Source organism: Equus przewalskii, chromosome 20 (genome assembly GCF_037783145.1).
Source record: "Equus przewalskii isolate Varuska chromosome 20, EquPr2, whole genome shotgun sequence".
Classification (NCBI taxonomy): Eukaryota; Metazoa; Chordata; class Mammalia; order Perissodactyla; family Equidae; genus Equus; species Equus przewalskii.
This window is the reverse complement of record NC_091850.1, coordinates 25,551,361-25,574,936: the sequence shown is the minus strand read 5'-3', so window position 1 is coordinate 25,574,936 and position 23,576 is coordinate 25,551,361. Positions and strand designations below refer to the sequence as shown.

Sequence of the window (23,576 nt, the reverse complement as noted above, 5' to 3'; positions counted from 1 at the left end):
GTCATGTCTACATAAATATTAAAAAAATCAATAATTCATAGTGTTGGGTAGGCCCTGAATGCCTTTGAGAAACTGAATCTTCTCCTGGAACAAAAAAAATGGACCTACCGTACACAATATTGCACACTATTCTGAGGGCTATGGACTCCTGAAGTTACTTTATAAAATTCATGCTAAGAACCCCTGATGCCAAGTTAAACCTCTGATGGAAACAAACAGAGGTTAAGTAAGCCTTTAGATGATATTTTGTAACAGCCTTTACAAAGTGTGAAATCTATGAGCCCAGAACCAATCCAGGGCTTGCTGGCTCCTCTTCCGCAATCGGATTCCAAGAGAGCTACAGGAGGTCGTGATTTAACAACCCCTGCCAGACTGGGAGAGTGGCCTGGGTTACTGGTGAGGGTCAAAGGAATGGGATATTTTTCAAGTACCTAGAAAATTGGCTCACTTGGAGGTTGTGGGCAGTTACTGGAAACTGTCTACTGAGCAGTGACGGTAGGTGATGGTCATTTTCCTCCCACCTCCTAACCTCACCCAGGTCTCTTAGGAACTGAAAAAAAGGTGGCAGTTGGTTTCTTTGGACCTGGATAGATGTGAGGCTGGCTTTTTCCAGTTACGTCTTTGAGAAAGGAGGCGGAAGTAAAATCCCAACCATAGGAAGAGAAGGTCTGAGACACTGGAGTCTTCATTTTAAGTCCTCCTCTTCCGCTAGTATACTTGGGGTGAATTTTGCTCTCTGCAATAGGTGGCAAGAAATGAAAGAACTCAACCTCATCTCTCCGGCAGATGAGAGACAAGACCAGCAATTTTGAAGAAGCAACAGCCAATGGCAATACTTCCCAGAGTGGGTCTGGCCCCAGCACATAGTGGGGCATGGCAGCAATGGAGCTTCTAGCAGTGCAGCAGGCACTGGTAATGACCAGGCACTGCACTATTCCTGGGACAGGGCATGCACAAAATAAGTGCTTTCCAAACATCTTTGGAAGGAAGGGAGGGAAGCAGGGAGTTAGAATAAGGGAGGGGTAGAGAGACACATTTATGAAGTAATGGAGGAAAATACATGAGCAATGAGACCAGAGGGTGTATTGGTTTGCTAGGGCTGCCACAACAAAATGTCACAGACTGGGCGGCTTAAGCAACAGAAATTTATTTTCTCACAATTCTGGAGGCTAGAAGTCCACGATCAAGGTGTTGGCAGGTTTGGTTTCTTCTGAGACCTCTTTCCTTGGTTGCGGTCATCTCCTCTCTCCTTGGCTTGCCTGCTTGCTGTGCCCCACACAGTCTTTCCTCTGTGCGTGCACACCCTTGCTGTCTCTCTGTGTGTCCAGCTTTCTTCTTCTTATAAGGAAATCAGTTCACATTGGATTAGGGCCCATACTAATGACCTCATTTTAACTTAATCGCCTGTTTAAAGGCCCTGTCTCCAAATGCTGTCACTTTCAGAGGTACTGGGGGTTGGGGCTTCAGGATATGAATTTGAGGGGATACAGTTCAGCCTGTAACAGAGGGGAACATCAGTTCGCTGTGTTCTAGCTCTTCCTTCTCCCCCTCACACCCAAAATCTTGACTGGGGCAACAGATTCTCAGAGAGGAGGCCCAGCCAGGGCTCCAGGCCCTCAGGTGACATGAGCAGTGATGGCATGAAGTCTCTCCAACTCTCCCTATAGGACACCGCAGTAGACAGAGTCACAACTACCAGAAATCACAACCACAGAGACAAAGGGCAAAGGACCCATCTCGTAAGTTGCCTAAAAATGTTTTCAAATGCAGGAAGCCCTCTGTGGAAGTGTCAAATGGTTTTCTGGTGCCTGAGACTCTATCTTTGGAAGTATCTTTAGTCCCCAAGCAGAGAAGGAGCCAAAATGAGAAAAATTTAATCTCAATTCAGGGGTAAACTGAAGGAACTTGTCAGGACCATGATAATGTGATTGGCTAAATACATTAGGAAACAACCAAACAAAGCACCTCATCCTACAAGTTGGAGCTTGACGGATGCCATGCTGAAAGCAATGAGAATATCAGACCCTTAAGGAAATCCTGCCTTTCTCCTATATTTCTTCCAGAATATTTGTTTTCATTATGCTTATCTAAATGACTTATATTTGATGACATCTAGTAGGAAATCCCCTATTTGTTGTGGATTTCAAGGCTTCCTATTTTTGGTCACACTCTGGCACAGTATGCACTGGATCAGAGTTGTGAGCTCCAATGATGACCCCACCACACTTATGGGACGTGTGGCTGCTGTCAGTCACTTAACCTTTCCGAGCTTTCATTTCCACATCCATAATTGTGGGCAGTTAGTAATCTCTGTCTGGAGATGCCATACCTTTAATGCAAACAGTGAGAATCTCCCCACATGAAGCCATATAAGTACAAATTTAGTGGGTCCCACTCCCACACATTCTCCTAAAATGTCTTTAACTTCTCTGTGGAAAGCTTTGACCCTTAGGGACTATTTAGTACAGAATTTATTTTAAAACTTGCTCAACTTATTTAATGAAAGATTAATAGAGGTTATTACCATGACGAATGGGTTACTTGTACCTTAGAAGTTTCAGACTGCAAACAAGAAACGCTCTTTATGGTCACCCAGAGACTGCTGATAGTGGACACAGAATCAGCAGAGCATCAGAAGACTCTATTCTGTTATCTCTACTTCTGTCTCAGCCTCTCTCCAAAATTTACAATGTCTGTTTTACTAAGATAGTTACAGTGGCAATAATAATAATAATAATTGCAAGAATAGAAACACGTTTCTGGACCTTTGCTGTTCTTCTGCTTCTTGTAATACTATGCTTTCCTGGATGAAGCCTTACGGCCACTGAAAAGTTAAAAAAAATCAATTTAATTTTCATATCAGCATCCCAAATATCAAGAATGGAATAAAGAAGAAAAATCATTTCATTTGTCCCAGAAAAAGCATTTGAAAAAATTTCACATCCATTCATGACTTTTTAAAAAAATTGCACTATTAGAAAACAAGAAATAGAGAACTTTATTAATCTAGCACAGAGCATTGCAAAAGAACCTACAGCTAACATTATAATCAATGGCGAACTATTTAATGCTTTTCTAAAATTGAGGAGTTCATAATAATATACCGGAGTTCATAATTAGTGCAAAAAATCAAAAAGATAAGTTAATAAAAGGCATAAATAATGAAACACAAGAAATAAAACTATCAAAATCCAAAGATAACATGGTTGTATGTGTAGAAAATCCAAAAATATACATCATTAGAATTAGTAATCAAAACATTAAAGGTTGATTTAAAAAATAAAGCAACTATAATTCTATACTGCAGCCACGAACAGAAAATAAGAACTTAGAAACTGCATTTAAAATTGCATGAAAATGCCACGTACCCAGGAATAAATGTAGCAAAATATGTGCAAGACCTTGACCTAATACAAAGTATGTGCTTGTCAGATACAATTCATCCAAATCAGAACTCTGACCCTTTATTAAGTGTTACTAATAATTTCAAGCACACAAGCAATCAAGTCACCAGCAAAAGAGGAAAAGGACTGAAGCCTCCTATGTGGCTCCCTAAGGCCCTCTTTCCTGCATCAGACAGGAGATCTGTGGTCCTGAATAATAGATGAGGTCTCTAATGAGATTTGTAGGTCACTTCACACAATGGGGAAATTTTAAGTTAGGAAACATCTCATTTTATAACCCAGAGAGTTTTATAGCTTATGTGACATTCTCCAAGGAGTCATACCTCATAAATCCATAAATTGTAGGTTTGTTTATAATAAGCAATCCTAAACCAGGGATATCTTGCTCAAATCATTCTATAGATAAGGACTCTTCCAGCAACTGTCATTATTCTATTTGTCTAGAGGTCCAGTTACTAGGTTTATAAGGAGACAGACCAGGTCAGTAATCAGAGGGAAATAAATGGATCACAGGTCAGCTGCTTTAAATCCTTCTTTCCCAGATCTGTAAGCAGAAAACTGTAAAATAAAAAGAGACGTCAACATCAAATAAACAGAGAATTTCATTATTTTCATGGATAAAATTACTCAAAATTCAAAGATATCAATTCTTTTAATTGGATTTATAGATTCATTGCAATGTTAATCAAATTCCCAACAGTTTTTTTCTGTAAAATTTGACAGATTCTAAAATTTATATGGAAATGCAATAACTAAGAATGGCCAAGTCATTCTTGAAGAGGAAACAGGTAGGCAGCCTGCTCTACCGGATGTCAATCTAATGTAAAGCTACCATGATTAAGACTGCATGCTAATGGCCAAAGACAGATAATAGTCTTAGGGAACAGAATACGACATCCAGAAATAGCCTTCACACGATTGTTGACGCTTGACTTATAATAAAGATGGCTTGCAGAGTATTGGGGGAAAAGGCCATCTTTTCAATAACTGCTAGGTGAATTGGATATCCAGAGGGAAAACTTTATATTTTGACCCCTTTCTCATGCCATACACAAAAACCAGTTCCAGGTGGAATAAATATGGGAAGTTCTAAATGTGAAGGGCAAAACAATAAAGCTTCTAAAAATTATTATAAGAAAATATCTTTGTGCCTTTGGGATAGACAGTATTTCTGAAATAGGACACAGATAGCACTGTTCTTAAAAGAGATGATTGATAATATGATTACACTAAATTTTAGAAGTTCTGTTCCTGGAAAGACCTCATAAAGAGACTAAAAAGACAAGCTACAGAGTGGAAGTGATATTTCAATTCAATAACTGACAAAGGCCTTGTATCCAGAATATATAAAGAACTATTTCTAATCAACAAGAAAAACACAGTCATTAAGAAAAATGGGAAAGAGATTTCAATGGTCCCTTGGAAAAAGAGGAAATCCAAATAGGCAATAAACGTATGAAAAGAAACTGAGAGAAATGCAAATTATAAACACTTTCAGATGCCAGTGCATATCTTCCCAAATGGCTAAAAGCAAAAAGACTATCAATATTAAATTTTGGCTGGGCTGGCCTGGTGGCGAAGTGATTAAGTTCACATGTTCCGCTTCTGGGTGGCCTGGGGTTCACCGGTTCAGATCCTGGGTGTGGACACGGCACCACTTGGACAAAACCCATGCTGCTGTAGGAGTCCCATGTATAAAGTAGAGGAAGATGGGCATGGATGTTAGCTCAGGGCCAGTCTTCCTCAGCAAAAAGAGGAGGGTTGGCAGTAGTTAGCTCAGGGCTAATCTATCTCAAAAAAAAAGAAAAAAGTTTGGCGATGACATGGAACAGAAATGTGCTCTCATAGCAAGTGGAAGCATAAATTGGTACAATCATTTTGAAAAACTGTATGTAACTTTCAGACTAATTAAAAATCAATAAGTACAGAAAATAATATTTTGAAATATTATATCTTTAAGATATTAGGGGAAGAAATATATCATTTGGTTTTGGTGTTCAATATAAAGCTAAATATGAGAGTCATATTAATATAGATTGTGTGGTTACATTTCAATGGTGTATTCTGCATGTTAGATCAAAAAGCTGAAATCCTGCATTTTTCACACATATTCAATTTCTGTATCTTGAGAATACTCAGGCAAGCGTAATGTCTCTTTTCGGTGATATTCCCTCTGAAATTAGAAGGTAGTTTTCATGTCCCCCTGAGTCTTCTCTCCCCTGAGTACCTCCTTCATCTATTTTTTCCTTCACAATCTAATCACTTTCCAGTTTGGTTCGTATCTCTTGAAGTGTCGGGGTCCAGAATTAAACACGTTATTGTATGCGCGTCTTGACAAAGCAGACTAGAGTGAGACAGAAATTTCTCTTTTATCAGATATTATATTTCCAGTAATGCTAAAATCCTGTTAACTTTTTAAGAGTGACTTATGACTTTTATACTTTTGAATATGTGCTGCTTCCTATGAACCAAAACCTTTGTCTTTTCTACACATATTGTTACAAAGCCACTCTCTCTTTCGTGCATTTTTAACTCACTTGCAGACATTTATATTTATCAATTTTTAAATGTATACTGTTAAATTCCGCACAATGTTCCAATCTCCCTTTAGGATTCTATTTTTGACACAGTAAACATTCATTAACTGACCACATAGTATAGCATGAGCTCCGTGGGGGGTGGTGTGTGTTGTGTGTGTTGCACGTGACATGTGGTGTGTGGGTGTGTTGTACAAGTTGTGTGAGTGTGTATAGATGAATATAAATAGATACAGATAGACATTGATATATATTAGTATAAAGATATATGGCAGGTTTTAACTACAGTCATTCTGAAGTGGTAGGATTAGGTGTGATTTTTATTTTCTTGTACTTGATTTTGATATTCTTTTGTAACATGTACCTAGTGAGGCAAAAGTTTTGAAATTAATGCCATCTTCTATGCTTAGAGGTGAAGAAGGCAAGTTACATTGGGACAGGTTAGCCCCAGGTAATACTTGGGTTACAAATGCTTGAGACGGATCTTAAAAATGAATAGAATTTTGCTCCAGGTTAATGGATTGTCATTAGCAAAGAATATTCTAGATTTGTGGAGAGACTAGATAGAAAAAATGTTATGGCTTCATCATCAGTGACTTAGAATACCATACCAAAGAGTTTATTATATAGGTAATTTATTCTAGCGATACTAAGGAAAATTAAATGATTTTCAGGAGGAAAGTAACATCTTATCTATGCATTGGAAAGATACCGGTGATAGTAGTGAAAAAGCTAAATTTAGAGATGACAGATTGGAGAGAAAGACAGCTGTGAAACATCCACGATAGGAATCTTGAGCAAGATGACTGGGTCTGGATAGAAAATTGTCAAGGAAATCAAGAGACTAGATTCCAGCAGTATTTCCCAGACTAGAATACCAGTATTTACTAATGAACATCTTTGAATATCCATTAGTATCAATGTTCTTATTAGTATTTATGTAATTGGGAAATTGAGGGGATTGTTTTTGATCAAATAAACATTAGAAATGTCATATATTACATTCCTCTCTTGAACATTTGAATGCACACAAATATATTAAAGACCTGAGAAGTCTTGCCATAAAGAAATGTGTTTAATTTTCTTTAATACACCATTTTCCAAACTCATTCGATCCCACAGAAAGCCTGTAAACATCTAATGGTATACTAGTATTTCATACACCAAATTTGGGAAACATAGCATTGGAGAAATATTGAGAAGGCAGAAACAACAAAACACAGTATCTAATTACCTAAAGAGGAAGAGAGATGAAGAGAATGAAAAGATGATAAGTTTTTAGCCCCCCAACTAGGAAAACAGTGCTATAATTACCAGGTTCATAAGAGCTGGTTTGATTGGGAATTATCCATGTAAGTTTGGATTAATTAGGTGTCAGGTGTCAGTGTACTAACATTTGAAGATACTCATGTAACAAATCTACATATCTGCAAAACATACTTCAAAAGCTGCAGTAGAAATTCAGATAAGCTATTCACAGAACTTTGCTGCTAATCAAAATACATTGCCTAGCAGAATGTTCCAGCACAACGTCTGGCATACAGAGTGACCCATTTTGTGTCGGAGGAGAAGAATGATGGTAAAGACGCCGCTAAAAAAGTCACGGTAAACGATTCTCATAAATGTGGAAGCTGGAAAATTATTTCCTAGACTTTATGGTGTCTTTTCCTAGACACCATAACTAAAGGACTTCAAGCCTCTTGCTCACTGGCGCATGAGATTCTGGGAAATATCTTTAATCTTTATTGCTATTTCCTTGAGTTTCCTGTTATTTAAGAGCTTAATTGGCATGACTGTATTAAGATAAATTCAAGAAAGTAAAACAAGATGTGAACTGCTGGGGGCTGAAATTACAGAGCATGAAGGAAATTGTCAGAAAGAACATTAACATCTAGTAGCTGTGGATATATTTCACACCTGGGAGAGGCACAGTGACTACCACCCTCTGGCAGTCCCAATCTGGCCGAGCTCTGAAAACGCGTAGGAAATCTACTTCCTTCTGAAAGGAAAAAGTGAGAAGGCTAGGACATTTGTTCCAATTCCAGCTGTTTTGCTGACCTGCTTTCTGAGCTGAAGCAATTCCAGGAATTGATCTTCTTCGATCCCACATGTGTAGAAGGGAAAGAACAGCCACAGCAATGTGCCTTGGCTGTCTGCTCTGTAAGTTTGCTGAAAATTACCAGAAGAATTAACGCTTGTAAGTGTGGCGTGCCTGGAAAAGGCTTGAGGTCAGAAGGAGGTTTACCTCCCACAACTCCTTTACCAATTGAAAAATGTGACCTTGACTTTTTGGTCTTCTACTTTTCTCATGTGTAAAACAAGAAGAATAATTCTAAAACTATGAGAAACTACAGAATTAAATAATACCTACACATGTATTTTAAGAAATCATAAAATTATAAAAAATCAAAGCAAAATCATAAAAATCAAAATACGCGCTGAATAAATTATTGTGGTTATTATTGCTATTTATATTATCTATTCCATATAAGTAAGCTTAATGAAAATATGCTTGAGATTTCTCTAAGAAATGCGATGTGTACATACATAATTCCCAACACTGAATGTTAAACTGTTTAGTTCCAAAACCGAATGCCTTTCTTCATGCTCTACTCAATGATTTTCAAAAATTCATTTCATAAATAAAGCAATTGTCTATGTTTCCTTGTCCTGCTTTCTCTGTTTCTGGGTGATATTTTACCATTTTTATTTCCAACCTGTCCTTAGGTCATTCATCCAAAGAAGAAAGATTTTTTTCCCTTAAGAAGGGTATTTCTTCAGCACTTTCTGTTACATGCAAAGTTGCCTCAAGGAAAAAGTTCTTTCAAAGACTCCTTTCACTTCTCTGTTAGATCCAGCTAATGAAACTTTAACAAGACCCCACAGGGTGCCGGCTTTTCTTGTTAACTGAATTTTCTAGTAAACAGGAGAATAAATCAGAAATGATTTTGTGTTATCCATTCATGTTTCTAGTAAGTTGATCTCTCTCTTGCAAACCTAACTGAATTAATTTCTACTGTTTGAAGTTCTTACCTGAGTCAGGGCTGTCATTTTAAATACAGAGATTTTATCTCCCAGGAGTCAGGGCGTGACTGTAAACTCAATGTATTTTACAGCATTGACCATGCAGATGCAAATTCTTCGAAGACATTGCAGTGAATGTAGACTGGCTCCAAGATAAAGTGAGAAATTTGCATTTTTTTATTGAACAAGTTTCTTAAAAGCTTATTTTGTGACTATTTCCTACTTCTTTTTAAAAGTAACATACCTGAAAAACTATGTTGATTAGTTGAGGGTTTGGGTTAGATTCAGTCCCTTCTCAGATCCAAAATAGTTCACGAAAAACTGTAATTCATCAAACTTTTATTCCCTACCCATAGTGAGCAATGCACTAATGGGGGTCTAGTGCCAAGTGAAAGGACTGCCCAACGTATCTGGTATCCTTTGGAAACTTCTACCTCCTCCTCATCTCTAGCCATTCCTGAACACCTAGTAACGAAAGTAGTCAAGACAAATATTCCCATTTACTAAGAACAATAAATGGATAAGTGAACTTGAAGCTTAGGAAGTGTACATATTAACCCTACATCTAGAACCACTAATCAGAGCATCCAAGTGGCAATACTGGGTAGCACCTGACCAGCAGATCTCTTTCCCACTGGTACCACCTGCAGCGACCTAACTTCCCCAATAATGAACTGGAACAATATTGCAAAAATTACTTCCATTCATACCTATTTGGAGTTGCTTGCCCCTCAAGCGAGGCTGTAACCACCTACAGCCTGGCCAAGACTCCCGCTTGCTCCACCTAGTGTATAAGGAGCCATGGCTCCTGTTTTCTCCATCCGTCTTGCTTCTGCACTATTTTCCATCCTCCTGAAAAACAAGTTGACTTCTGTAAACATATTTTTCTATGTATAGCATTGCCAACATGCAAATAGATGATAATACATTTCAGCTAATAGGAAAAAGGTAAATATTTATGTCCCAGGTTGAGTTTCCTGGGAAGCAGAATTGGAGATAAAGTTTTGCATACAAGATGTTTATTTACGAGTGTCCTTGGGATCAATATTTGGGGAAGGAAGGGAGTAGAAGCAGAAATGGGCATAAAGGAAAGTCAAGCTACAGTGACCACCTGAAAAGAGCCTTGGCCAATGCCATGGGGAACTCTGGAGCTGGAATGGACCTTTAGAGTTGGCCCAGATAATCAGAATTTACACTCCATCAATCATTGGACATGGGTCATCTGGGGAAGGGTATGACCCTGGGCGAGATGGCTGTCTATTGCCAAGGTAATCACTGAAGGGGCTGACAACTGAAGGATGTCTGCTGACAGCACTCCCAACAAGCCCTTCATTAAAGGGGATTGGGGCTGTGCGTGACAGCGTCCACTACAATTTGGCAGTGCTTAAATTTGGTACATGATAAGCCCTTTCAATCTCATCAAGTCATGGTATTGTGGGATGGCTGCCAGCTCCAGCCACGGTAACTGCACAATAGAATGGAATGTGCTAAAGCTCCTGAAGTACCTATCTTGTGGACTATTCCATGAAGTCTATTCAGCTGGAGTCAACCGACAGGCATCTGAAAGCATGTTTTGATTCATTCTTCAGGGTTCCTGGGGCATCCTTCAGGAAGACTGCAGGAGTACAGTGAATTCAGCTGGACATATCAGACAGTTCTTCATAATAAGCCACAAAGAAGACAGGGCACCACCGCTCGTAACAGTGGTTATAAAAATAGCAGACTCAGATCAGAAATCTAAACTATGAAATGTTATTAATCTTGGTCAAGATATACAATTAGTCAAAAATAATTCTCATAAACCAAATAAAGTTAATGCTATTTTGGTAGTTCGCTTTACTTCACAAACTTTCAAAAGCCAGAGTGATACTGTGCAGCTGTTACATAGCATTTATAATGAACAGGGTCTCCTTAGCTGCTGTGAACTATATTCACATCCCAACTATGAAGAGACAAAGCACATGGTCACGAAGTATTAATCATATTATTTATATGATCCCCCACTTAACCTTATAGCTTGGCACATTTAATAATAAAGCCATTCTAGCCATTTTAAGTCAGGGGCTGGTTTTGCTCCCTTTAATGTTTAAGAAGGGATAATTCTAGACCAGCATGTGAAGGTAACAGTGTTTCTGGGCTAAGAATTGGAAAAGTTCCTGATATGCCTCCAACCCAGTGACCTTGGACAATTCAGCCTCATTTTCTTCATCTGTATAAGGAGAGGATTAGAATATTATATAATCTTGAACAGTCCTTCTAATCTAAAACTTTATGATCCTCTTCACATTTCTGATTAGTAAGTAGTTGAGAGGAAGCAGATTAAGATTCAATAACACATACACAACAAACTTCTGTAAATACGTGTGGTGACTGATGTTAACTACACTTATTGTGGTGATCATTTCACAATATATACAAATATCAAATCTTCACGTTGTACACTTGAAACTAATATAATGCTATATGTCAATTATACTTCAATTAAAAAAAAGATTCATTAAGAGTGACTGCAAGATTTCCTCTTTGAGAGACGAATTATGAAAGTCCCATGTGTGAAATAGTCAGGATATGAGCTGACATCATCCTTCTGATCATCCATCAAGATTAAAGACATTTTCTTTCATTACAGAAGATGGCTAATGAGAGTCTGAAACTGAGAGACAGTCCTGTGATTGAATATCATAATTTTGCATGATGACCAACCCTAGGTTTTCATTAGATCTGCAAAAAGTGGGTTTTTAAATTTTTTTGTTGCTGTAACATTAGATTATAACATTATATAACTTTCAGGTGTACATCATAATATATTTTGAATTCTGTGTAGATCACATCATGTTCACCACCCAAAGACACATTACAACCCATCACCACACACGTGTGCCTAATCACCCCTTTCACCCTTCTCCCTCTGCCCTTCCCCTCTGGTAACCACTAATCCAATCTCTGTTGCTATGTGTTTGTTTATCCTTGTTTTTATCTTCTACTTATTGAAAAAAGTGTTTTTTTAATGAACCGTCTTTTCTTTTTCTTATTACAATAGTTTCGTCTCAAAGTGTTAAGATTACCATAATACATCTCTTGCAAATGGTGTCCAAGACAATAGAGTCACCTAAGTTAATATTAATCATGTACTTTATATTTAAGAATATCTTAAAAATGCTTTAACTAACACAGCAGTTTCATTGTAAGCTCTAACCAGGAAAATAAGGGTAATTTCCAAATGGTAGATTCTAGGAACTGGATTGTATAACCCACTTATAGACTTAACAGCTGGTTTATGCACCCATAGTTGCCTTTTGTGGCTTAAAAAAAAAAACTATCAACACAATTTGGAAAACCACTCTCACTTGGAAAAATGCAGGCTCTGCTTCCATCACATTCCTACTAATTTGGACCAATCCTTTTAAAGAGGGAAATCCTATGCTATGATTTGTCAGATCTGAGTTTCATGTCTACCCTGTGTCAGCATGCAAGCAGAACACTGAAACTGACGGTACCACTAGAACTACCTGGGATAGTGGTGGGGTGGGTCTCAAATAGAGATAGCTTTGCTGAGCAGACAACAAGACTGACATTACCCACATAGTAATCAGTTTATTTTTCTTGAAATTCTCCCCTTCCATGGCTTCTTCCATGCTATCCTCCCCTGATTTTCTCTTACCTTTCCAGCAACTTTTCCTCAGTATCCTTCCAGGGTTCTCTTCTCCCACTCCCCTTTCAAAAGTGAGTTTTCCACTGAGCTCCATCCTCAGCCCTCTCCTCCATCTGTACTTTTCTTGGATAAACTCATGGCTTCAATAGCCACTTTTGTTGCTAAATAATATCACTAGCCTAGACTTTTCTATAAGCACTAAACCCATATTTTCAATTGTCTGCTATATAATCTATAAACACTTCAGATTCAGCATACTTGAAAACTGAACTTATCAAGTTCCTCAGAAATCTGATCATCCCTCTTTTAGTCAGTAGCACCATCACTTCCATCATAGGCCTGAAGCATGAAGAGGTAATGCTACAGTCGTCTCTTCCTTTTCTGGTCTATAGTCAAGTAATGTAGACAGAAAATAGATCAAAGCAAGGGCACTTCTCAAGAGACTGCTGGCATGAAGGTATGCCATGGAGAGCCGGGGGATTATACAGATGTGCTGGCAGTGGGGACCAGCCTGGGCAGGGTTTGCGGGTGGGAAATGGCTATAATGGTATTAAGAAGGAGGAGAGAAATGCAGGGAGAGGGATGGACATGCTCAAAGACAAATGTCTTTGACAAATGTCAAAAACAAATAGAGATATGGGAAAACATACAAAAGACGTTGAGGTGAAATCAACAGAAGAATAACTGGATAAGAGGAGTAGGAGAAAGAATGAAGTTGACACGACCCCAAGATTTCTGATTCCAATGGTAAAGTAGATTCGAGTGTTTTTCATTTCTATCTCCAAGGCTACCACCCTTCTCTAAAGAGTAATGAGAGATATCATCTTTTCTCACCTAGACCACTGAAATATCCTCCATGTTAGTTTCCCTGAATCTACTCTTCCCCTCCAATTCAGTCTCCCAATAACAGTCAGAGTGATGTTTTCAAAGCATAAATTTTATTCTTTCACTATAAGGATTAAGCCTCCCATAATGGATTTTCTCTAATTGGTTGTAGGAAAAGATGAAAATACTTGATACATCTTAGAAGGGCCTACTTGGTCTTGTCCTTGCTTGCCTAGTCTATACTGAAAACTTTTACCACTCCCCTAGATATATCTATCTTCTTTCTAGTCTCTCTAATATGCAAGTCTCCCTCTAATGCGCTATGCTACCCACCCCCCCAAGGCCTTTGCAGATGTTATAATTTCCGCCCGGAAGTCATCCTCTGCCTAGTTAACTACTACTCATCTTTTTAATCTCAGCTTAATTAGCAATCTGTCATGGAAGTCTTTCTCCCTCTCCCCCCTCCTCCTTTCAGAGAAGGCTGCTCTCTTGTTAGATGCTCTCACAGCATATTGTACTTGCCCCTCTTAGCACTTATTCCAATGTGAAATTAATTTCCTATTTGCATAATAATGTGATTAATGAGTCTCCCGTCTCTAAATAATAAACTCTATAAATGCAGGGACCACTATTGTTTTGTTCAACATTTTATCCTTAGTGCATAGGCCGAGGTCTGGTCCTCAGTGATGCTTGACAAATTCTATCTTGGTTGAACGCATGAATTAATTGCCAAAGGGGAAGCAGATATGTTTATTGGCTTTAAGAGGCCTGTAGGAGATTCAGAGGAAGATGTTTAGCATGTGGTTCAGAGGCAGATCTCCATGGTTGAAAAACCCTCCTTTTAGGGTCAAACTATCAGGGTTTAAAGCTGAGTTTAGACATTTTCTATCACTGTAACCCTAGACAAACTGCTTGATATCACTGAACTTCAGTTTCCTCCTTATAAAATGGAGATGATAATAGCATCTGCCTCATTGGTGGTGGTTCTAAGAGTTAAATGAAATCCTGCATGTATACTTGGTAACCCAGTACCTTGCACATACTAAGGACACAGTGAATATTGCCATTGTTGTTGTTAACATTTTGGAAGTCTGGACTACAAGGAAATGTTGGGACTGGTTGTAGTTTTCAAATTGTTCAGGATGGTTGAAATGGTGAAAGTGGTGAGATTGCCGAGAAAGAAAATACAGGGTGGAAAAAAAGGCCAAAAGAGAGAACTGGAGTGAACACCAAAAGATTCAGAGGGAAAGGAAAAAGACTTACGAAAGACTGATAAGAGAATAGGAAGCAGGACAGGAAAGTTTGGCATAAAAGAAGACAAGAGATCTGATTCTTTCCTATTCATTGATGACTTTATAATAAATTTATTCTTTAGATGCTAGACCTTAAAATGTCATGATGAAAAGTCAAAGTCCTTATTGAGTTCTCTAGAAATTATCTACTTTGGCTTAGCAAAGTTCTTACCAACTGGAAAGCAAGGAAGTCAATGTTCTTCCCTCATTATTATATCAGAGAACAGCTTCCTTGGTCCTTAGTTGATCTAAAAAAGACTATGATGAAACAACACATTGATGGAAGATGAAAATGGCTTAAAGAATTTTCCAGCAAGCAATGTACAGCCCTACATCAACCCCAGGGTCCTTTGTGTATCAAAGAATCTGCTGCAGAAATAAAATGACTGAGTGCATGCCATTTTCTTATGATTAGAATAACAGCAAAAAAAGCAACCTGCTGCATGTTTTATATCCAATTCAATGCATTGTATTTTCATTCCTAACTACTCTCCATTAGCTCTGACATTTCCAGATTCAATGGAAAACCAGAAATTGCACATTCTGCTTATAGTTTTGTCTTCTTTTTCCTCAGGAAAATAAATGACTGTTCAAAGAGATTTCCCAAGAAATTCATCTCCAAGGACTGCTACTCTTATCAAGTGGCCACGCCCTTTGTAACCACAGCATATTGGGGACGATCTGGCAATCGAGAACACAAAAAAACCCATGCTTCTTCACATTGCTTGCTTCCAGATGGTAAACAAAATAATCAAGTCTCAGAATTAGATGCATTTTCTCATCAGATAAAGAAATGACACTTGGGTTATGTTATTGCATTTTCTGTAAGTAAATAACAGCTCTTATAACTTTACAAGTAGTGGACATGATAACAGCAAAACCAGAGTGGTTCTAATTATCCTACCAGATTGAAAGTGCTGATCAGTGTTCCAAAGTGTTCCCAGCCACATATTCTCCATGAATAATTCAGAGAACTATGGATATATATTATTCAGATTCAAAATCTAGAGTTGTTAGACAAAACTTTTACAGACTGTTTTCTTCACTAGCTGTTTCTGGAATTTGTAACTTATGTCGGCAAATTTCAGAAAGAATTTAAGCAATGAGGGCCGGCCCTGTGGCTGAGTGATTAAGTTCACACACGCCGCTTCAGCAGCCAGGGGTTCGCCGGTTCAGATCCTGGGCATGGACCTATGCACCGCTTGTCAAGCCATGCTGTGGCAGCATCCCACATAGGAGAACTAGAATGGCCTACAACTAGGATATACAGCTATGTACTGGCACTTTGGTGGGGGGTGGGTGTAAACAATAAGATAGGTTTGCATCCATTCATGAGAACTTCCAGTTTCTCTTGGTGAAACCACATCAACAAATACATTTTGCATGGGATAGAACACAAAGATTGTGTTCTGTTAATATTCACTGTACTAATTTAGAGAATTTGTCATTGATATGAATATCTACACAACCCTATCTGTCTAATAACATTATGCCCAGTGGAAAAGAATCTCCTTTTTGAGTTGGCTTGGAGTTATTACAAGAGTCACAGTTGTTTTAGAATGCATTTTGAAGTCATAGCGAACAGAAATACTGGCTTTAATTTGGAAGTAGCAACTATTATTTCTCTGGGTTCTCATTTACCTCAATCACAGAGAGCTTTATTACCTGAATCAGTCCTATCCATTATAGTGACATATTTAACACAGAGTGGTTGATAAGTGTCAGACACCATACTTCAGCATTCGGCAAACATGTCTATTATACCGTGGCCAAAAACTTTAAATAATAATAATAATATCTTCTGAATGATAGATAGTAGACCACGAATTTATCTCCAGAGTTACAACAGCCCATTTGGGCATATCCAGTACAGATCGCTTTCCACTCAGCAAACACGTTCTGGGAAGCAGTAAGTAAATTCAGAAAGGACAGAGAATGGAAAAAAAAATTCATTTCAGAATTTGCTTATCTTTGACGCAATCAGCAAATCTAAGAGCCTGCTACAGACAAGGTGCTGACAGCAGAGCTAAGAGCATGGTCTCTGCCTTCTAAAAGCCTGGAGTCTACACTAGTTAAATTCATGGAGCTACGCTCTCCATATCAATCCACATTTTACATGATCTCTTATTTCCCAGCAGGCAAACTTTTCTCCGTGGGCAGTTTCCTGGAACTCTAGTCCAAAGATCAATTTATTCCTTCTTAGGAGATTTCTGTTCTCTTTGGAATTCTCTGCAATACTAACCTGATTAGCAGGGAGGCCAGGACCGAGTATTAATGAGATAATTATGATGTTTTCTTACACCAGGCAACCAGATACTTCTGGCAAGGACCAGTAGGATGGAAAGCAGGAGGACAAAGGGAAAAACCTGGCTTCCAGAAATGACTTAGGCTCTCTGATATCTTCATTGAAGAAGCAAAATCTAATAATAATCATCACAAATACAACAGCACACAACAGTGAGGGAAGAACAATGAGTACAAGGCCCTGGGAAGAAAAAATAGTTGAAAGTTTGCCTGTAACATGGCAGCCTAGTTTATGGAACTTTTCTGCACACATTCTGGTAAATATCTCCTATAATTAAAGTGTGTTTTTTAAAATAATTTCTTTTTCCTTACTGGGCATGTTGCAAGGTCACAAAATTTAAGTCATTCCACAACTAAGGTTTACATAGAAAAATTTAATTTCTTGATTTTTTCCTAAATAATGTCTTTCTCTTGAGTCCCAGACCTTGGTTAGCAGAACAAAAGATACAAAATGTCTGATTTAATTTAACACTTAATTAAATCAAATAATTTACACATCTTTCCCAAAAATGGTGAGTTGATGTTGGCATAAGAAATTTCCTCCTGGTGTGAGTCCTCAGGGACGTTCTGGCTCCCGTTAGTACCCAGCACGATGTCCCTTGTTCTCCTAGTCCATAGGTAGTGTGAAAGTCAGCACCTGGCTTTTCGTGGTCTACTTTTTGCCTAGGAAAATTACTCCCAAGGAGCATCTGCAATTTGTCCTCTTTCTAACTCAGCTTTAAGCTTTTCAGACCTGTAAAGATCTCTTCCTCATGGCCCTGAGACCCAGCAGGTCCCCCCCAGCTCTGGCTATGGGATCATCTCATCCCACTATCATGACCCTGTGGGATTTTTTAAAATCCATCCTTTGACAAATGCTCTACTGACAACTTTCCACACAATCAAAAATTTAAAATATTCAGAATACAGTAGATAGTATCTTGTGCACTAGAAATCAACATAACAGGAGTCCCTTCTCATGATTATAAAAGCAAAGCAAAACCTAAAAACTTAGTTTGAGTGGTGGACAGGACCTCTAAAATAATAAAATAAAATAAAAAAATAAAATTAACTAAAAAATACCAGCAGAGAATTAAAACTGAGGTGTAGGGTAAGGAGGGGATGAGATTTTTAAATAAATGCTTTTGTGACACAAAAAAACATGGAGTTAGAAAAGAGTTTTGGGTGAAGCAGTGTCTCTGACTGTAGCTATCACTATATGTCCTTCTTGCCCAGTGTCCCTAGTGCTGACTGGAGGTACTGCTATGAGCAGCCACAGGGCGGGAATGCATAGAGCATGCCTGTGTTTTCTCCCCCATTGGACACACCCACTGGCAGGCTGACAACCCCTGTAACTGTGTTCTGTTTGAATTAGGAGACCAAGTTCCTGAGTAGGCCTGGCTCCTTCACAGGTGTACCCTTAGTGCCAGGCCCACTCGGGGTCACCTAGTGTCTAGGAGACCACATAGCCATTCGGCCTCTCCTGCTTGATGCATTTTATTACATGACCTTGTCAAGATTGGGTTTGTCCAGTTGAAGGTGCTGGACAATCCTCAGCCAGGCAGCTTGTGTGGTCTTTGAGGAGCTCGTTAATAATCCCCTGGTCTTCCTCTAGGACGTGCATAGATGTTGAGAAGCAACTGTTTTTCAACACAAGAAGCCCATTCCTACCCTGTGATGGTACCTAGCTCTCAGGACAGTGCCCATGACAGGCAGCGACTGAAAAAGGCTTAAGAGGGTTCTCTAGACCCAATGACACTCTATTCTCTTCACTCCACTAGAATAGTCTACACCATGCATACAGTGGTTGGCTCCCAAAATCCCAGGCTGGGGAGACTAATCCAACATGGGGAGTGTAAGAATGTATTGCCTGAGCTTAGTTGTGAAACATAAGGATGAGTAGGCAAAACTAGATGACAATGGAGAAAACTGTTCCAGCTGAAGTTAGAGATAAGCGAAAGGGCAAGGAGGCAAATCACATTACGACATTTTCAAGGGAGCTGCAGATGGTTTAGTAGGAATAGATAACAGAAGTTTATATGAGAATGTCAAAATATATCTGGGGGTATAGTCAAGGCCTAAGTCATTTAAGGCATTATCTGCCATGCTTCATGTTTAAGACTTGAGAGAAGCGTTGAAGGGTTATAAGCCTAGGACGAAATTGGCATTTTAGAAAGATCACTCTAGAACCATATGGAAATTTAACTGGAGGCAATTTAGAAGACTTGCAATAATCCAGCTGAGAAATAATAAAGTCATGAACTAGTACAGTGGCAAAGAGAGAGAATGAGGAGACAGACTTGAAAATTATTAATGCGGCAGAATGAAGGAGTTGATATCTGATGGTCTGTGTGTGATTAGAAAGAGAAAGGAAAAATGAGACATTTCTGACTTGAGGGAGGGAATACAGGAAGACAAGCAGGTTTTGGAAAAGATGATGATTATTCCCAATTTGTTATTAATTTTGTAATTGACAAGCACCTGATAAAACTAGTCCCAATGAGACAGAGCTTTGATAGGGAGGAGAAGAAGAAGAAAGAAGACAGGTTGAAAGGGGGCCAGAAGAGGGCAATGTGTTTCACAAGATCCTTGAATCTTTAATTTCATACTCTCCTTTATTATGCATACCCACCAAATCCTGTTGATCTCTCAGTCAGAAGCCTAGAACACTTTTTTAGTCCTCTATATTTCAACTGAGCCTTTTATTCTTATTCATTTATATTAGAGGAAAATAAGTCTCATCCTGTACCCAAAGGAACCACATAAGAGTAATGCATCTTGAACATATCACCCCTTCTCTACCCTATCTCCATAAATTTGTCTTTACAGAATTACCGTTTAGTAAAGAGTTTGACTTTCTTCGCCAAAGCCAATGTAAAAAAAAAACACTGGATGTGGAATCCATATGAATTTTTAGTAAAAAAAAAAAAAAAAAGCTCTTTGGTGCATAATTTTGTGTTTTAATATCTTTACAGACTTGATGTCCGGCCTGCAGCTTTAGATTCATGGTTTTGTTCAGTGCTGTCTGTATAAGGACATCGCGATACATTCACCTCATATCGAAGGGACAGGAAAACGTTGTTTCTTTTCATCAGCTAATAGATGGTCTATCCTATTGTCAGACAATGAGAACTACACCATTCGCTGTTTTCCTCTTGCCTGGGCTACAGAAAATCTGAGTATAAAGTTTAGAGTTAATTATTTATACTATTCTTAATCTGAGATTTGTTTTGTTTTTGCTTCTCTTCTTCATGCCCCTGCTCCCCAACTTTGTTACTTAGTTTGACTTTTATTTTACATTACTGATTGCATCCATCTGTACCATGTTCTCACTATAAGCCAACTTACACCCCCTTTAGAGCTCCTGATTCCTGTTCTACCGGGGATCCTAGAAGCCTGCCTGCTACTGAGGGCCTCCTAGAGTTCTCAAGCTATATAAACATTTTGCTGGGATCCTTTTATTTCCTCCTCAAAAGCAACATTGAATCTCCAGCTGCTGGGAAATAGTGATTTTCCCTATTATTGGAATCAATGAGTCAAAGCATATGCCTTTAATGGAGGTTTTGGCAAGCATGATATTAGAGTTATTATTAGATAGAAGTAAACTGGATGGTTTATTTTCTGTGCTGCATATACAAATCAATGGTTTAAATCAAACACTGCAGTTTATAAAGTGGTAGAAATATTTACATGGGAAAAAAGCACTAATAGATGCACAGCATTAAGAAAACCTAAGTTTTGCAAATTCCAGAAGCCAAAATATTTCACAGATCACTAGAAGGGTAAGAACAAAGAAAACTCAAAGTATATAAACCCATGTTAAAAAATGTGCTCCACCCTCAGTCTGGATCAGTCAGCATCTTCCAGTTGCAAGGAAAAGGAGACTCATCTAGTGATCCCAAGTAATCAAGTAACATTGGGGTGGCGAGGAGGTGTACTGTATGAATACAATTGCAAAGGAATCCAGGAAAAGTCGAATAACTAGAGTGGGATCCACAGTAGAGCCAGGCTACAGAATCTCCACTGAAAACCTAGACACAAGTCTGTAAATACGGCCAAACACATAATAAATGGTTTACTGGTATTGTGTTACAATGCACGATGAAATAATATTATCTGTTTCTACACTTTATGGCTACCCTGGAGTGATATGTCACTAACATCTCTCCTTGCTCTCTTCTCTTCATTATCAGTTTTTTGGTTCTTTCTTTTTACCTTCATACTTTTTCTTACGTAGTTCTCTTTTAATACTTTCTGCTTTCCTCTAACTCCAGCTTGATGCTACTTATGACCTCAACCACACATCTTAATTCTCTCTATACGTCCTCTGATATGCCTCCCAATTCCCTCTGCAATTCCTAATTTGGTCCAAACAAGAAAAAGCCTGATTGGCCTATACGTCTTTTTGCACCAGGCCACATAATAGGCCATTGACCTGTCTGTGGATTTGGTTAGGGAAGCCTTTGGGGGTCATACGATACTCCTAGACCTGCCCTATGAGCTACGAGCAAAGAATTTTCACTTAGGAAGGACAAAGGGCCTGGCACCAAGACTGTGGGTCTAACATGTAGCCCTATAATTAACTCATGCGATGAGAAAGTGACAGAGTTCTACCACTGTGCTCCTTCAAAAAATTAAATTAAATTTCATCTTCTGAATTTTATACAGATTTCCTGGGTACTCAATATGGACTTCCAGAATGAACACATATAGCCTAATCAAAAGAATCAGTGAATCAAGGCATATGTCTCTAATGAGAACAAGCTGCTGCCTTTGTCTTATGCATTCAAAAGATGAATGCAAGTGAATTTCCGATTATTGGGTGTTGTTCTTTATCCTCATCACCCTCCCTTTGAATGACATAGTCTCCTGCTGTAACTGATCTTCTCAATAGGCACCATTACTCAACTCCTGATGCAGCTATTGCAATTAATTCCATCTGTATGTCTTGTACCTTGAAGGCTTCAAGTACTTTTGGAGCAAAATGTTCTTGCTTCAAAACTCTAAAGGGATTAAAGCTATATATACTTAATAAATGTGGATTAATAGAATATGTGATTATATCTAGACTCAAAGCTCATTGAAAGTAGGGACTGTCTCTCTTGTTCATTTCTCTTCCCCAGATCCTAGTATGATGTCTGACACATAGTATGTGCCCAAAATATTTTTCAAAATAAGTAATCAATCAAATCAATGAACACCATATCTATTTGCCCTCAACTTCTAAACAGTGGAAAGAGTGGAGAATAGAGTCTAGTAAGGACCATTTTTTGAATAGTATCCAAAAGTATCATAGTATGTCATAGTATATCATAGTATGATACATTCCATAGTATCAGTGAGTAGACAATTAAACTAGAAGTGAAACAGGTTTAGACGCAGGTCTTCTAACTAAAAATGAGATCCTAGATAAAAGCGAAAGTAAAACAAAATACTGCAGAGACTCTAATAGGAAAAAAAAGTATTTAATTGTTCTTAGATGGATCTAGATGGATAGATAGACACATGGATACATAGGTAGATGATTGATAGATAGATAGAGCTAAAGATAGATCGATTGATAAACAGTAGCATCTACTAGCCAAAGCTTGGTGTTTACTGTTTGGTATTCTCACATGAAGAATTCTCAGATATAAGTTTCTGTGCCTTTTTCTGAGGAGCGAAGATTCTTAAAAATAGACATAAGGGGCCTGGCCCTGTGGCCAAGTGGTTAAAGTTCCACACATTCCACTTTGGTGGCCAAAGTTTGGATCCCAGGCATGGACCTACTCCACACACCAGCCATTCTGCGGCAGTGTCCCACATGTAAAGTAGAGGAAGATTGGCACAGATGTTAGCTCAGGATGAATCTTCCTCAGCAAAGAAAAAAGAAAGAGACATGAAACCCCTCATACCCCAGGGCAGGACCCATCCTCCAGCAGGAGTTAGAGCCCCATTGCCTACCTGGGAGTGATTTTGTAGAAAAAAGTCCTTGCTCTGGATTACCTCTCTCATCTCACTTTGGTCAATACAGAGTAATTAGATTTCTAAGCCCATCTTCACTCTCTAAACAGGAAGAGAAAAAGGCAGAAAAGAAACCCACAGAATGTTATCTGTGACTCATTTCAACTTTGTGTGAATAATTTGGCAGCACTTGATAAGGACAAGGGCATGATTTTGCTATTAATGAGGAATATTCACATATGTTTTCTCTCATACTATTGTGCACCCAGATGAGAGACTAACTGCTCTGAACAATGCTGTTGTTTCTCCTGGGGCTTGTTGTCATTAATTGAAATCATAGAAAGGGCCTGATTCACCAAAATGAATCACTCACATAATGGCCAAAGTTCTAGAAGCTTGTGCCCTGGGGCCCAGGGACTGGATTCTTTGTGTTTCTGATGTGGGCAGCTCTGATGCCAGCTCATTTGGTAAGGTTTGGGGGAACTCTTTAGTCTCTTCCTTTAAATTAAAAAACAAACTTTGTCATTTGGATCTTTGACAAAAAACAATCCCTTTGCTAAATAAAGAAATTTTAATTTCTCTTTTAGCTATGAGTCACAATCTCTTGGAAGGGGTA

The 23,576-nt window shown here is 38.5% G+C and overlaps 1 long non-coding RNA gene across 2 annotated transcripts; it reads right to left on the bottom strand.

Moving 5' to 3' along the window:
• Positions 1 to 1,123: 1,123 nt before the first annotated feature.
• Positions 1,124 to 23,064, bottom strand: LOC103555168 (uncharacterized). 2 transcript variants are annotated; one of them, XR_011530347.1, is made up of 6 exons: positions 22,961 to 23,064; positions 10,471 to 10,580; positions 9,676 to 9,817; positions 8,975 to 9,107; positions 7,859 to 7,940; positions 1,124 to 3,962 (listed from the first exon to the last, which is right to left on the bottom strand). It is a non-coding gene; the product is annotated as an uncharacterized lncRNA (long non-coding RNA). The 2 variants fall into 2 exon arrangements; XR_545943.2 differs by lacking the exon at positions 7,859 to 7,940.
• Between the last annotated feature and the right edge of the window lie 512 nt (positions 23,065 to 23,576).